The sequence below is a fragment of the Crocodylus siamensis genome, chromosome 15 (genome assembly GCF_052110815.1).
Source record: "Crocodylus siamensis isolate JL-2025a chromosome 15, ASM5211081v1, whole genome shotgun sequence".
NCBI lineage: Eukaryota > Metazoa > Chordata > Crocodylia > Crocodylidae > Crocodylus > Crocodylus siamensis.
Window position 1 is genome coordinate 47,195,232 of NC_143409.1, and position 15,254 is coordinate 47,210,485.

The following is a 15,254-nucleotide window of genomic DNA, read 5'->3' on the forward strand; positions in this document are numbered from 1 at the left end:
GACAGGAGCAGGAAAAAAAGAGAGAGAGAAGAGAACATGAGAGCACTCCATTTGAATTTTCATTTTTTCCTTTTTCTCCATCATGAGAAATGGGAAGTCACTATTGACATGTAGAACTATACATTTTGTTTGAAATAAATTAAATTTGGTTAATGCACTGCATCACTAAAGAGGAATTATAAAAGAAGAGGAAGCTTCTTAACTTGACATCCATAAGGAGACTTTGTACATGGAGGAAGTGAAAAGGAAAGGGTTTCTTTCTCTGTATCTGGAAGAAACAGCCTGGCTACACAATTTACTCAATGCAAGCACCGATTCAAATAAAATAAGTGGCTACAATCCTTCCATTCCCCTCTTACATTTAGAATTTGCCAGATAGTTTGGTATCTAGACCCTGTAGCAACTTTCGGGGGTTTTCTTACTTCAAAACCTTTATGCTTCACACAGCTATTTATTTTCTGGACACACTTGCCTCTCAAAAGCCAACTTGAACCCGGAGCTTCACTCCGAGGATTATGGACTTGGTCCTCCTGCTTTCAACCCCTCCTGTGCAACCTGCTGCAATGCAGGACAGCTCCGGGCAGCGAAAGGGCTGCTGGGGAGGGTGAGGAATGGCCCCAGCTTCCCTCCACGGTTGAGCCCCGACTGGAGTGCTCCTGTGTTGGGACCACATTGTTTCTGTTCCTGAACACAAACAGGTCTGTCCCAACCTCTTGTCAAGGGCATGTTGGGATCTCATGAGGCTGCAGCATGTCCTCCTTTGCCCACCCCCTCCTGATATCCATTGTACCCTTTTCTACCTCTGTGTCCTCCTTTCTATGTTGTACCAACCAAGGTCTCCAAAGACATCCTGAGTCCAACTAAGTTTTAAATTATTAATCAAAATTTGGGGTTAAACTAAATGGGAGGCAACTTGGGCTTTGGAAATAAGGACAGCCTGGCATGGCAATGAGGGTCCCTCCACCTCTTGTCCCTGCAAAAAAAGGGAAGAACAGGGGAAATGTTAGGAAAACATTGAAGCTGCCTGGAGTCTGGGCACAAATATCTCCTTTGTGGTCTCTGTTGGGGCCATGCTGGCAGCAAACTGTGCTGGTCTGGGCTGAGCAGGATGCTGCCTGACTTCACCCATCACTTCCTGCTAGTGCTGGGGATGCTCCCCCATCCTACAGCTGTTTCAGGCACTTTCAAGCTGTGCAGGGAGACCAGAGCTGTCCTGCACAATAGCACGGAGACTCCTCCCTGCCCTGCATGGGTTTGTCACCTCACCCTAACAGGCCCAAAAAGCTCGTCCTCTCAGGGTCCAAGTGGAGCATCAGTCCCAGACAAGACCCTCCCTGGGGAAGCTGCTTGGGGTGGAGGGTACTGGGGACTCCAGTGGATCTGTAAGAGGATGACTGGGAGGAAGGGGGAAGTGTCAGAGGCCATGAAGGGGGTAAGCGTGGGAGGGTCCCTGGCAGGGAGAGGACTCAAGACCCAAATCTGCTCAGCTCCCTGCTGTCTGAGCCAGCCCCAGTGATGCCCTGCCTGGCTCCATGTGGGCAGACATTAATGCCCAGGGAACTTCCACACGGGCCTATGAACAAGCCCTTCACCTTCCTCCTCCTCTTACCCGAGCCTCGGCCCCAACCGCTGGAGCCGCTCCTCCTCCTCCTCCCACTCCTGCTCCCGGTCCTGAAAACACTGCTCCGCCTGCTGCTCCTTCTCAATCCAGAACTGGAGGTTCATCGGGAAGCAGAAGGGAACAAAGGAGTCAGCGCAGACAGCAGCAAGCAACCGCACAGGACACATGCCTGTTGCAAAAATTTGCGGTTTGTTTCTCGGGAGGCACGCACGCGAAGAAATCTCAGACACACACTTATTAGCAGCACAAAAGGTGTATTTGCAAATAGGGTCGGAGCAGAGTCAAAGAACTCAGATTACTCCGCACCCCTGAGGAAATTCTCAGCTTGCTTTTATCTCTTTCTTCCTGGGCACGTGTGCAGAAACAGGAACTCTTACAACTCATTTCCGGTTCATACAAACATATATGTGACCACGTCACTTCATCCATCGCATGTATATTATAATTAACTACTTAAGTATGCAGGGCGGATAGGTGAATATGCATCAGCTAATCGCGCATGCTCAGAAAGTTCTTTAGGTCACCAAAAGTTTAAATCCCACCCCCTTTCAAGGACACAGTCAGTTGAATTCCAGCTTCTGTAATCTGCATGTGAGAACCAGGGGCAGTCTGAAGGAGTGATTTAGCATAAGAAAAACTGTAACAAAGCTAGCTAAGAAAGAAAAGTCCTTGGCAGTGTTTTTGCTTATCAGGTACGAGATGCAAACTGTGCAGTTCTAACAACACTCCATTTCTAACAATATTCTAACAATACTCCATTTACTGTGCATTTCTAACATCCCCACAGACACACCAGCCACCCGGCCTCACCCCAATGCAGGGTCACGTGAGACACATTTACATTCGAGTTGAGCAGTGAGTGTAACTTGGGGTGCACAATCATGCACACAGAGACCCTTCTCCAGTGCACAGGGACATGCATGTATTTGTCACAGCACCCTTGCATGTGAACACAGACACCGGAGTGCTGACTCCTTTTTCTGCGTGTGTGTGTTTGTGTTTGTACACATCTATCATCCACAGCCCAATAACCCCATGAGTGACCTCCCACCAGGCACACAGACACATCTACCCGCTGAGAGCACAGGGCCGAGCCCCAGGACTTCACCTTTCGATGCAGGACCCCCAGCTTCTCTATGCCATGCAGCCAGACAAGGGCTTTCTCCAGCTCCTCCAGCTGCCAGTTTTGTTGATCCCATTTATGGCCAGGGAGGAAAGCCCGGCAGCTCTGAATTTTCAGGCAGTCATTGAGACTGGTGACATCCTGCTAGGAAACACAGAGAGTCCTTTAAGCACCTTAACACGGCCATGGGCTGGGATCCTTCTGCACACTCTGGGGGATCCCGAGGGGATGGGAGGCTGTGCCGTCCTGCACACTCTCGACAGCAACCCCAGAAATCACAGGGCTGCTGCCCAACCTGCCTGAACACAGCCTTTCCTGGAGAAACAGGAGGCCTGAGGCACCATTAGCACAGGAACGAGACCACATGGGAGTAGTGCTCAAGGCCCAGGGCTCCTAGTCCCCATCCCTGGATCTGTCAATGACCCTCATGCAGCCTGTGCCTGGGTTTCCTCATCTCCACAACCAGACCACAAGCACATGGTTGGACATGCTCAGGTCATGCCACACTCACCTGGTTGGTGCTGCCGGGGCCAACCATCTGACCATTGCCCTTGTCCGCCCTTGCAGGAGGGAGCTGTTATTGGGCCTGGCAGGAGGGGTCCTCAGGCTTTCAGGAGGTGGGAGCTTGTCTGGCGGTCTGGGACCTGGAGCGCCGGGAGCTGGAGGAAGGGAAGAGAGGATTGGCAGAAGGCGCTCTGGGGCCCAGTTTCCCCACATGGGGATGGCCTACTCTTTTGCAGTTTGTGGGGAACACAACTTTTCCTATTTTGTGGGGAACACCATGGTCCTGAAGTCCTGGGTCCTGCCAAAGACTATTAAATCCCTGCTCCTCATGGGAAATCTCTGCCTGTTCTGTGGCCACGTGCTTTGAGAGGCTATATTGTGGGGCTTGAAGCTACTGAATCTTCAGCAGCAAGAACTGAAGGGAGAAGATGAGGGTGAGGACATGGGAGGCAACATTTATAGAATTATTTGGGGCTGTATTGTTCTGAAATTCCCACATGGTTTTGCAAAAGATGTTGTGAAGGAGTCTTGCAAAGCTGCTTGGTCAGATCTGATAGGAATGAACCAGCAGTAGCATGTCTAGAGGACGGCCAGAAGGCACCAACCTTGGGCAAGTGTTGCACTCTCCAACCCTCAACAACACCTTGCTCAGGGCACTACATTTCTCATCACGCCTCTGCAAGACAGGCAGTCACTCCTGCAGCTTGGCAGAAGCCCAGACATGAGATTTAAAGCTCATCCCATTTCAAGAGCCCAAACTATAGACCAGGAGCATAGGACTCTACACTAAACACATGGAGAAGCAGCAGGAAAAAGGAAGACAGCAACACACTCGAAGACACTCAGAAGAGACTCACAAATTGAACAGCAAGAGGTTGCGAGGAGCCCCAGACACTTGAGATGGGAGAACATGCACAGACCCAGACAGTGTCCTGCATCGGAAAGCCGTAGGTGAGAGACGCAACCAGCGTGCAAGACTTCCCAACCGAGAGCAAGAGAAATGAAGGAGAAGCCCTAGCAAGCCACTTACATGCACTGGGTGGGATCCTGGTCTCTCCATTCTTGTTTTTTTCCTCAAACTGTCCTTATAAACTATGGGGTATCTTATCACTAGGGGATATTAATAATCTCTCAAAAACTAATTCCTACTACTTCTAAGATAAATCTACTGACTATATAATTGTAACAGACTGCCAGCGTGGACTCATCAGATCAGCTCAAGACACTTACCCTGGGCTAGAAACAGGCCGGTGAAGTCTGAGCGACCCCAAGGGGGGAGCAGGGAGCCCTGCCCTGTGGAGAACGAGAAGCCAGTCGAAAAAAGGGGTTTTCAGTCCCCTCATGCGCAGGGAAGGGGGATGGCCAGAGTTGGGGGCCCGCCACCCTGAGCCCAGGCTGGCCAGTTTGCAAGCCAGGGAGGGACGGCTGGAGGGGATAAAACTAGCAGCTGAACTGGTGTTGGGGGGCTGCTGACAGTGACTCTGGGGAATGATGCAGGAGACCTAGAAAGAGCTGGGGTGAGCTGACCCAGCGGAGGGAGCAGAGACCCCTCTGAAGAGCCTCAACGGCCCTGGGAGAAGAAGGCAGCAGCAGTCGCTGTGCCTCCAGCCCTGCAGCAGAGAGGGAGCCGCGGCCAGGGCTTGGGGCAGAGAGCTGGTGCCCCGAGGCCCAGTTGCAGTATGCTGGACGTGCCGGGCGTCCCGGAGGCTGGGCTGGCAGTCAGCCCCCGCTCCACTGCGGAGAAGAGGCAGCGACCAGGAGCACAGGCGGCATCCTTATCCAGAGCAGGGAGCTGGGCCAGTGAGTGGAGGAAACCCCTTACCTTCCCTGGGGAAGCAGGACAGCAGCAGGCAAGGCACTGGGATCCTGAGGAGTGGCAGAGTGCCTGGACGAAGGTCCCTGGGAGCTCGGGGCACAGACCAGCGCTCGGAGCAGGGCTGGCAAGCTGTGAGGTGTGTGGGTGCCCCGCCAGTCATCTGGAGCAGGGGTCTAGAACAACGACCCCTGGGAGCTGCCTGTGCTGCTGACCCTCTGCCACTGACTGCCCCGAGGGGACTCAGTCCTGTCCCTTATTCTGCAGCTGATTGTCATTGGATGGAGTCCCTGAGCTTTGTGCTTAGGTCACGCTGATTGCTGCAGGAGCCTACTCTTTTGCTTGTTGCTTGCATTTTTGGTTGCCACGGAGGGTCACTCTTCAGCCTCTTTGATGGCTGGGGTTTGATACGATTTAATTGCTGCAGACCAGAAGAGCTTAACCTGTTGCAGTCTGTTGCTTATTGGGAAGCCTGTTGGAGCTGCTGGGAGGGAGCACCTTGCTTCCATGTGGTAGCACCTCAGCACTGGCTGCCAGTTCCCCTACCTGTGGTTCTTGAGTCAAGGGTTGACGAATGCATTCTGGTTTCTTTTGTGATTCTGGTTATGCCACTTAACTTCACTTGTAAATAACCTTTCCTATTATTCTTGTTTTGGAAATAAAGTGTAAATAGTCAAATCAGTTAAGTGTTAGACCCAGGACCACGGGCTGCTCTGTGGGGAGCTGGGGCTGGTTGTAAAGTAAATTGGTGCTGGCTAGAAGCCCTGCCCCACTCTCACGCACCATCCCTGATATTGGGCAGGGGTGGCAACTATTTGGCTGCCACCCAAGTTTTTCTCTTTCTTTTTCCTCCTGCTTCTCCATGTGTTTAGTGTAGGCCTCACTTCTCCTGGTCGGTAGCTTGGGCTCTTGCAAGGGAATCACTGTCTGGTCTCATCTCTGGGCAACTGCTGACCTGAAATAAGGAGCAGCCTTATAACCCCAAAGTGCACCCCGCCTCCCAGTCACAACCATCCCCTCCCTGGCTCTGTTCAGGGAAAGAGAAGGTGAACTCCTCAGGGACCAAAGTCAGTGCCATGGGGATCCAGTATAGCTTCCCCCCTGGTAACGGGGTGGGGGCCTCTTTGAGGTCCATCTACTGGTGACCCCGCCACCCTGTTATGGGCCAACTGCCCACCTTTTGTCTGCCATGCCTTGTTGGTAATTAGTTAAGTGATGTAATCAAGCGGGAGGCTGCCCATTTCCTGCCCCGATGCCAGGGACCACTATATGCAGCTCCATTCCTCCCCTACACCACAGCCCAAGCCTCACAGATGGTATTTCTTAATTCCCCTTTATGTTGGGGTCTAGGCCGCTGTGGGCCTACCCCTTTTTCTCTCTAGCTGGGCCTGTCAGTCAACCCCCCCGCCCCCTCCACACTCATCAGGGTTTGACTGCCAGGCTCTAGCTCTCAAAAAAACCCCTCACTTGGGCTCCTGCCCCTCTGTGGCGCTGGGGTTTACTCACCCCCAAATGCTGCACCCGCCCTGGCGCCAGGGTCAGTGCATCCGAAAATGCTGCACCCTCACAGGCGCTGGGGTCCTCCTTCTTCCCCAAACAGCCTCACCCAAACCACTGGTTATTAACATTAAACAAGGGAGGCAACATGCCTGCTTACTTTAGATGATCATGAGGGTGGCTCCGGGCATGGTGTAGTCTTCCGGCAGAGACTGCAGCCACGGCACCGCAGTCATTGGGAGTCCGCCTCCCTGCTGCCCCTCTGGCCTTCTCCACTCGCCATTTGTAGGGTTCTGGCCTTCCCCTTCCTGTCACCTGACCGGCTGCAGGAATTGAGCCTTAACCCCTACTTGACCAGCCGGCTGTGACTGGAAGGTTCTGGACTTAAAGGGGACACCCTGTCTCTTAGTAACAGGGTCAGGGACCCCTGCTACGCGCACCCACAACACACGACTGCCCCAGGTGCAGCGGAGCCAGCAGTCCCTTGCTCCCTGTGGTGCTACAAAGGGACTTTGCGGTGGTCCCTCTAAGACAGTGCTTCAGAGCGGTATCTCTTATTCAAAGCTACTGCTGTAACATTCAAGTTTTTTGAAAGATTTACCAATGGCTTCCCATGCTGTAGATGGGTTTCATCAACAGACTGAGAAAGAGAGAGAGAGAGAGAGAGGACAGGAGTTCGCCCTCCAGGGAATCTGGTTCCCCATGTACTAAGAGCACTGCAGCCGGACACCTCCCGGATGTAACAGGCTTCTGCCCAAGTCTCAGCCCCACCAAAAGGGATCAAATGCAATGGAGTAACCTGTCACCCACCTCCCGAGTCCAGGACACACTTCGCAGCAGGTCCTGGAGCTTCTCTGGTCTCAGTTCAAATGAATCCAAAAAGTGGAAGGACAGGCAATTCTTTGCAGATTTTATTCAATGGCACACATCGTCTCCTCAGCCAGTGCCTGTCTATCCTCTCATTTTTAAGGCCAGTGAGTTTTAACCAGCAGCTCGGCCCTGCTGTGCATGTGGGTGACCGAGGCAATGTGAGAGCAAAGGGAATGATCATACCAGGTCAGCAATAACAAGTGGGAAATATTATTCCTATTTATAGGCATTTTTCTACCCAGAAGCACTTTTACAATCTTTTCTCCAGTGCCTGATGCCAAAAGCTTGCAATTGAAGAAATTTATCTTTTGTGCAAAAATCTTGCTGGTCTAATAAAAGGTATCATCATTACTTTGAGCTCTGATTCCTGCATATGTGGAGATACTCTTTGGTTCACTGCTTCAGCCAGAAAATTCAGCCAAGGAAAGCTTGCTGAAAATGGTGTTTGCCAACTGGCTTCTCCTATCACTCATTCTCCCACGGTGGAGGATGAGCTCCAGCTGCCATGTTTCAAGACACCAACTTTCTTACTTAGAGAAAGGCACATGGGCACGATCTAGCATCTTCCTGGGGAAGTCAGAGGCTCACCTCTCCCTGGAGTCCACCAGACATGATGAGATCTCATAGAAGAGGCATGATTTGTCTGAAGCTTTCATGAGTTTTGCCCCAGAATGGGTGCAGGACAGACTGGAGCTGGACATACAAAACATGGAACTCATTTTAGAAAATCTTCAGCCTAAATGGTGTTTACTATTCCCAGGGAAGTGAGGTTATTGTTTCATCAACCATACTGTCTGTCATTTGTTCCACAGGAGAAGAAACCTGTGGGGTGCCTCAGTTGCTGTTAGTATTCTCCATTCGGACGTGTGCGCCCGTTCCCTAAGGAATGCTGTTCTTGTCCAGGGCTTCAGGCACAGGCACATGAAGAGGAAATGAAGAGTGGGAATGAAACTTCTTCAGCAGACTTCATTGTGCTGGGACTCCTGAGCTGGACCAATGTACACGTGTTTTCCATGGCCCTGATCTTATTAGCCTTCATTGCTGCCATATCTGGAAATGCTCTCCTCATACTTCTAATCAAAGTGGATTCTTCCCTTCACACCCCCTGTACCTCTTTCCTCAGTCAACTGGTCTTCTTGGACTTCTGTCAAACACTAATAGTTGTCCCCAAAATGGCAGCAGACTTTCTAACCCTAGAAAACTGCATTTCTCTAGCTGGCTGTGGGGCTTAGATTTTCCTCTCTCTGACAATGGGTGGAGCAGAGTGCCTCCTCCAGGTAGGAATGCCTTATGACAAGTATGTAGCTATCTACAACCCCTTACAATACCCTCTCCTCCTGAGCAAGAGAGTCTGCCTGGGTTTGACAGGTGGGGTCTGGATCAGGACGTGTGCAGATGCCTTGATTCTTACAGCTTCTACAATGCACTTCCCCTACTGCGGCTCTAAAATAATCACCCACTTTTTCTGTGATGTCCCAGGCCTGCTCAAATTGTCCCACTCTGAAACATCCCAATATGAGACTCTGCTATTTGTGTGTAGTATTGTTATGTTCCTTATCCCTTTTTCCACCATCCTAGCCTCTTACGCTCGCATCCTTGCTGCAGTCCTAAGGATGAAGTCAACCAAAGGGCAGCAGAAAGCTCTGGCCACCTGCTCCTCACACCTGACTGTGGTGGGCATGTTCTACGGGGCTGCCATCTTCATGTACATGAGACCCAGCTCCTACCACTCATCAGAGCAAGATATGACTGTTTCTGTCTTGTATACGGTTGTCACTCAGCAATGCTGAATCTCTCATCTACAGCCTGAGAAACAGGGATGTCTTAGGAGCCCTAAGAAAACTGGTTGGAAAATACAGAGTCATCCAATAAAATCAATAGGAACTGTAACTTACCCTTAGGTTCCACGTCCGACCAAAGTTAACATGACCACAGACAGTGTTTTTTTGAACATTTAGAAGGAGACTAAATTTTAGAAAGCACCTAACCGCTGATATGTCCCACTGAATTCAAGGGTATTTAGTAGCAGCCTCCAGCTCATAACTACTTTCAAAATGTTTCAGGAAGTCAGTCCCCCACTGATTGTATAGGACATTTAACCAGATCATTGCATGCAGGAAAAACTTTTATCTCGCACTAGAAAACCTCTCTAGCCTTAAATTCAGGCTATTTCCTGTAGCTTGAAGGAAATAGATCCATTGCTTATGTGGAGACATTTGAAAATGCCAAATTTCAGAGCCAGAAGCGTACTCTAGGCCCGAGCCTCCTCTTACTGGCATTGGCTCTAAACTGCGGAAATTTTAACTCCACTGAGGTCAACCAGGGAATTCTGGGTTTTTCCAGGAGGGGAAAAAAGAGATCAGATCTGATCCTTGTATTTTCTCTTTAGCAGCCTTTATCATGAAAAATATAAAGTGGCTATTAATCAAGTAGGTCTCTAAGCTTTGCATAAAATAAATTAATGTGACTGATTCAAGACATCATGGAAAAGGAGAGCAGGGAGAAACAGGGAGAAGTTCCCTACCTTTATATCCATGGTGAGACTTTGCATGGGACTAAATAAAAACAGTATGGTGTTCAATATTGCCTTTCTTTGTGACTGGAAGAAATGGAGCTGATAGGTAGATGGGATTTATAGAATGCAAGTGATATATGAAAAAAAAAAGGGGGGGTTTTCCTGAAAAAAATAAAATATTGGAAAATGATTTAATAAATCTATAAGAACATAAGGCATCACTGATTGAGGGATGTCAGGTCCACATCCCAGACTGCTTTGCTTCATAGCTATCAGCTAGCTGTCTCCTATGAATTTGTCTATGTCAGTGGTGCTCAACCTTTTGGCATGTCAGCCCTCGGCTCCAGGTGGTGGCACTGGGTTGCAGAGGGCAAGCAGGACCTGATCCTTGCCCACAGGGTTTAATCTGGCCTGCAGACTGACCCCACCTCAGTCATTTAGCCATGGGGTCCAGGAGGGCACTGGGTTGCAGAAGGGCTGTCTGGGGCACAATGGTGCTAGAGCACAGGGCTAGGTGGCAGGCAGCTCCCCAGCTGTATCACCCTCATGTCCCAGCCAGCCCCATCACCACCTACATGTGTGTTTCAGGGGGGTGAGTTACTCTGCCGTAGGACAGTACTATCCCTGACAGTTCACTCCTACAGTGGAGTATCAATTTGCTGAGCCCTAATACTAGCACATGTGTAGATGGTGATGCTTTACTGCGGAGCTAATCAGTCAACTCCACAGAAAGCACATGTGTAGATGCACCCAAAGGTCCCAAATTGACTCTCAAGAAAGGGAGGGGGAAACTGGATCATTCCTGTCACATTTAGCGTTATATTCACGGAAATGGCCTGAACAGGCCCCTGGATACCAGCAGAGCCCTGGGGCATCCCCTACACTGTAGACCTGTAGAATTAACTGTGTGACAAAAGTTTCAGAGGAGAGGACAATGCAACCAGCATCTCAGTCATGAAGTGCTGGGGCCCCTGAAATCACTCTTCTACTTTCTGCATTTACATACAGCAAGGTAGCCATAGGCCCCAAGTGGGCAGCTCACAGAAGTATCACACCTGTAGAATGGAATGACAACCGTGTCTCGGGTGCATGGGCATGACACCAGTGTTGTTGGCTTGACCCAATAAAGTGGGCATCATGAGACTGTACCTAATATGCCATCCTCATGCTAGGGGACTGTGAACTTGGAGACTGTTGCTTGGATATACCTAAAGTGAGATGCATGGGAGGAGTCCATAGATGTTGGACTTCATGGGCAAGTAACCATTGGGATGTCACTATGGAACTGCATGGACTCTTGGCAAAGGGTCACATTCAGCATTTTTCCCTTATGTGAAGTCAAAGCCAGAATGCTTTTAGTCAGAGGGGGACACAGGGAAACAGGCAGAGAATCGGATGCCTGTTGCCTCACACACACACTAGTGCATGCCCCAAGATGGGGCAGAATGGTGCAGGGACAGAGCCTATGTGTGGCATCCAGGAAACTAAGGCACAGATATTTGGGGCCATCAGAGAGCCAGGCAGATGTACAGTGCCACCAGAGAGCCAGGCAGTTGGGCTGTGCAAAGCTTTGGATCATGATTCAGATTTGGAGATGATGTGGATGATTTAGAGGCCGAATCTACAAATCTGAATTGAATCACTGGAAGCTTTAGGAAAAGATTCAGAAAAGATTCAGAGATTCGGCCATAAAGTATAACGGGGAGTCAATGACATATCTGTAACTTTGTTGTCTTTTGGCTGATTTGGATGAAACTTTCAGGGATGGTAGCCTCTTCTGAGAGCATGTCACCTGCCATGATTCAAAGAGATAGATATAGGGGTTTCCAGGAAATTATACATCAAAGTTCTGAAAGCAAAACTCATGTCACGTGCGTGTGTTAAGCCACATTGGGGTGAAAATTGCAGGGATGGTAGCTGCTGTGGAGGCCACAAAGCCTGTCACATTTCAAGGAGATAGGTGTAGGGGTTTGGAAGAAACTGTATCTCATGCTGAAGACAAGCAAAACTCGTGATGTGGGTGACACTGTGTGTGTTAAGGCACAGCAGAGTGAAAACTGCAGGCCTGCTAGCCCCTGCTGAGGCCACAAAGCCTGCCAGCTGTCTTATAGCCCTGGCCTTTCACCCTAAGTCATATCAGACAAATAATGTAATTATAATATAATGCATTAGGTTTGACCTGATGGCGTTTCTTCCCCTTTCCTCTGTTCAAAATTGTCCATCTGAGTAATATGTCCCATGAATAAATGATGGAGAAATTGATGCTTTAATGGAAAAAAATTACCTAGAGGTTACCCAAATTCCCATTCCACTAGAAAATCAAATATAGTGAGTTGCCTGGCATTCAGCACTGGACTGAAAACATTACAACTTGATATGTGTCACTGAAGAAAAGAAAAGAAAAGAAAAATATTGTCTTTTGTCCTTTCTGAAATTCATGGTTGTGAGCCCTCTGCTACTTCAATACACAGGATGCAAATTATCCCACTGAGCCAAAGTTTTCATTATTTACAACATGAATACAGAAAGTCTTTCCAGGGCACCACCTGCACATAAACTTAATTAAGGACTTGGGACAAGATTCCCCAAAGACTCTTTTCTTCCACTTAGATATTAAAATTATTGCTGCTTGAGTGATGTAATGGCTCCAAGCTTAACTTGGCCTTTTTAACAACCGCATCGTTAATATGAGTATTTCTCTCTTGCTACTAGGTAACATACACAGCGTGCTGCAGAAGTGAAGTTAGAGATTCAGTGCAGAGGATGTGATTCTTAATACTGATTTCATACTGTTCACTATGTATTGCCAATGCTGCATTTTTCAACCAATACAAACAATATATATATTTTTTCCAATTAAAGACATGAATCCTTATATAGAATTTGAATTTTGGAACCTAAATGGGAATTCATGCCTGAATGATTTTAAACTTATTTACCTCCTTAAAAAAAACACTGCTGCCTCACATGAAAGACATGCAGTCTTAACTAGTGCAGTCACTTCTAGATAAAACAGATCAAGGTAAGTGATTCTTGCTTTTGCAAATTCCTATTTTGTACAGGTTAAGACATTCAAAAAAAGGATTTTTTTTAATGAAAAACACCACCATTGTTTGACTTAAGATTCCTTGTGATAATTGTAGAGCAGGTGTCACTGGAATGATTCTTTGTATGTAGTTCAGTTACTACTTTTCAATAAATTTAAATTGTTTAATTTTTGCTTAGTGTTACATCCGCTAGTTTTATTAATATTAAAACCTCTTGTATTTCATGTTGATTTTTTAACTGAAAATGTGTTGCAATATCATAGAATCATAGAAACGTGGGGCTGACCTTCAGAGGTCATTGTCCTTATTCAGAACATCCTATACTACTCCATTATCTATCCTAGGGGTTTTCAACCTTTTTGGGTTGGTGTACTGCCGGCATGCCAACAAGCATGGGGTCCCCCAGCTGATCACCAAGCTGGGGCGGTGGAGAGGGTGGTCCTCAGCAGCCGATCACTGAGCACAGAAACGCCGGTGGCAAAACTTGAAGTGCCACCGGCGCACAGATGGATGGCCCCACTTCTCCACGCATCTGCCCAGTACCTGCTGGGGGCTTCCCAAGTACCCCTGGTTGAAAACCCCTGGTCTAATCTATTAGTACAACTACACAGTCAACCCTGCAACAGCCAGGAGGAATAACACCCTAACCTGCCACCGGTGAGGCAGGGAGAAACCGGTGATCTATAATTGAAAATGATGCAATGACAATGAATTATTTGCATCTTCCAATTTTTCGTGAAGGCAGATTACTCCTGTGGGGATAGCTACATATATTGATGCATTTCAAATGAATTTGATGTCGAAATGCTTACATATAAAGAGTGTAAGAGTGATGCTGTAGCTGTGATGGTCCAGAATGTATGTGAGGCAAGAATTTCTTAGGGTGATCTTTTATTGGACCAACTATATATGTCTTCCTCTGACCTGAGGAAGAAAGGCTTTCATGCAAAAACATGTCTAACTCTATGCCGACTATGTAGTTGGTCCAATAAAAGATATCACTCAAAGAAATCCTTGCCTCATACATATAAGTAAATCCAGCCTTTATTTGAATCAATTTCAAACCCCTATTCACATGGACAGCTCCAGGATTTCACCCAGGGCACATTTAGGGCCTTTAGCAATATCAGACACAGATAGATTTGTTTTATAATAATACATCATTTTGAATATAACATTTATAATATATAATCATTTATATTTATTACATCATACACTTCTGTTTTGAATGCCTTTGAAACCCATCCTGTAGAAGGGTCTGTTGGGTCAATGTGCTCCACCACTGTGTGTTTCGCAGCCAGCTTGTGGGCCCGGCTCTGTAGGACACAAAGCTAAGGTCCCACCCTTCAAGGACTTTCTCTTGTCCATAAGTTTGCAGGTTATGGGGCAAATCTAGGTTTACTTTAAGTGCCTGGATGGGGCATACTTAGCTGTGTGGCTGTGGTGTGGGATTCTAGTTTGCCGTGGAAGCACAGGTGCCAGAAGGAAGGCAGCTGTAGAGACAGGGCTCTTCCACCTTGTAGCCTAGTGTGACAGGCATTAGCTTATGCAGCAGGAAACTTGGTTTCTAGTCTCCCTTCCCCACCCCTCACTCATAGAGGATTGGTATCTACATCTCCAACTTTCTAGCAAACCTCTCCAATAGGGCCACCAGACAGATGTTATCCCTCTCCCACCCTCCTCTTGAAGCTGAGGCCCTGACCTCTCAGTGGGATGGACACTGGCCTGGAAGGGAGGAGACCCTATGTTCCAACATGGGTCCTTGCCCTCCATGGGGTAGGAATTGTCCCAGTTTTGCTTATCCAGTGACAAGTAAATACCAGATGCATTGTGTCAGCTTCAAGAGGCAGCTAGAGCATGCTCTGGGCAATGACTAGTCTGTAGCCTAATGGTTAGACCACTTGGCTTTAACCAAATCCCCTGTAGTAGAGAGCGACTCAACACTGCCTCTCCTGCTCCCTGGGCTGCTGGCAAAAAAAGTGGGAGGGTATGCATGTTCAAGTAATATTTCAGAGCATTTGTAGAATCAAATCCTGATTGTTGAAGCTATTGCCTCAATAACGTCTTGGGATACTTGGGATCCAGTACAGCAAAATTAAAATAAATCAATGAATAGAATATTGAAGTTTCACACATTTTCAAGAAAGTACTTTTCATGTTTAACTTCCTTCTTTTAACAGCCTACTTTATTATTATTGTATATTAATTAATGATTTCCTGTATCTCAGTTTGGGTTCTCCAAGTTGTGCTTTGATTAGCCACCA

General features: G+C 48.1%; 1 pseudogene; it reads left to right on the forward strand.

Moving 5' to 3' along the window:
* Positions 1–8,357: 8,357 nt before the first annotated feature.
* On the forward strand, positions 8,358–9,300 carry LOC149852595 (olfactory receptor 2V1-like; annotated as a pseudogene).
* Positions 9,301–15,254: the final 5,954 nt, after the last annotated feature.